This window comes from Python bivittatus, unplaced genomic scaffold (genome assembly GCF_059951505.1).
Source record: "Python bivittatus isolate LINGU-HERP-01145 unplaced genomic scaffold, Pbiv_v1 ctg000220_np1212, whole genome shotgun sequence".
Taxonomy (NCBI): Eukaryota; Metazoa; Chordata; class Lepidosauria; order Squamata; family Pythonidae; genus Python; species Python bivittatus.
In genome coordinates, this window is record NW_028277048.1 from 13,443,359 (window position 1) to 13,445,359 (window position 2,001).

A 2,001-nucleotide genomic window follows, 5' to 3' on the forward strand; every position below is an offset into this window, starting at 1 on the left:
CAATTCCTGTCGAAAAAATCCATTCTTGTCCTTCTCTTTCCACTTTACTTTATCCAGAAGAGAACCACCATTCTTGCTTGGTAGGGCAATGCTCCTTTCCCTCCCCCTCTCTTTTTTATTTTCATTTTTCTAAATCAATTTCCATCATATCCTGGCCAACAGACAAGAACAGGTGCCTCCTTTTTTCCCCTTTCCTAACTGATCCTCAAATTAAGTGATTTCTTCCTTGTATATCTTCCTCTTAAGTTTCTCCCACAAATTCAGTTTCTGCAGCCCCCCTTCCTTCTCTTAAGCCTGATTTACACACTTCCTTCCTCCTTTTCCTAGAGTCATTCTAGGATATTGACCCTTGTCGATCAAGATCTCTCTGTTACTCTGCAAACTGTTAATTGCTGCTATTGCGCATCAAAGGTTTATTTGATCTCCTTGTGTGCCATTCGCTTTAATGTTGTTTAATAGGTTGTGCTGATAGTTTATTAATTATAGTTTGTTTCTCAACCTCTGGAACTCATAAGCCCATTAAATAGCCTATACTGTTCACATTTGGACACAGGCGGGGCTGTGGGAGGCCCCAGTTTCTTACACTGTTCTGGGAAGGAAGCAAAGTCCTAACTGTTATTTCGGGGTAGTTGTGCCGATATACCTTCGCTAACTGACCATGGAAACAGACTTGTAAAATTATAACAAGTTATCTGTATTCTGCTTTTGTTGATGTTGTTTTTAGAGACACTCTACAGAGACTCTAAACTCTGATGATCTGTATCTCTCTGCCTCCATCTAGTGGTCATCTCAACCTGTGCAGCCCAGCTATGGTTTCCCAGCTTGCTCACAACTTCTGCTCCAAAATTTGAGGGGTCATGGGCAATGCAGCAAGTTATTCTATGTTCTATTATCACTAAAAAGGATGCATATCCACACTTACTTATGAGTTTTTTAAAAATCAGATTTATCACCATAATGGACTTTTTCTGCCTTTTTTTCCTGGACTTCTCATGAAAGAGATTATGATTATTTAAAAATATTTTCATACTGCTTTTGGAGACAGCCTCCTTCCTGGAAGGTCTGGCCTCTCTCTCTTTCCTCTTCTGCATAAACACCATCTCTGGCACTGAAGCCAGACTTCAGTGCCAGACTCTTCCGCTTCCTGAACTTTGATGTTTCTCCTGCTACGTTAAGATGAAAGGAAATGTAACATTCTCTGAGTACTATGGAATATATTGCATATACTGTATATTTATTTTGTTTAGTTGGCAACCTAATTAGTGATTTACACACAGCTTTTATTTATTTAACTTAGACACCACTCGACTCGATAATAATTGTTTCAACTTCTTCCCTCAGGACGGCGCTACAGAGCACCGTATGTTAAAACATCTAGACACCGGAACAGTTTTTTCCCTCGTGCCATTGCTCTGCTGAACACCTAATTAATGTAGCATGACAAACTGATTGACATTGCATGATAAGATATGACTGCCAAGACGTGACTGATAATGCTCTGTTAAATGTGAATATATGCTAGACAATAGCTTCTCCTTTTAAAAATGAATATATTAGTCAATAGCCGTAGTATTATTCTTCCTCCAATTCTCCTCTTCTGCTTGCATAGTTTTAGTATATAATGTTATTACTTTTTATTATTCCTTATTTCCTGATGCTATGCAAACACACTGAGAGTTTTTTGCACCGAAGTCAAATTCCTTGTATGTCTCATACTTGGCCAATAAAGTATTCTATCTATCTATCTATCTATCTATCTATCTATCTATCTATCTATCTATCTATCTATCTATCTATCTATCTATCTATCTGTCTGTCTCTGTCTATCTATCTATCTATCTATCTATCTATCTATCTATCTATCTATCTATCAATCATCGACTTTAGGCAGCTCACAGCATAAAAGCAATCCCGCCCCCCAAATATACAATCCAAAAAGAGAGCAGAGCAATAAACAAGGTGGCACCTCCAATCAACAAAAAAACACTGTACACCCAACAA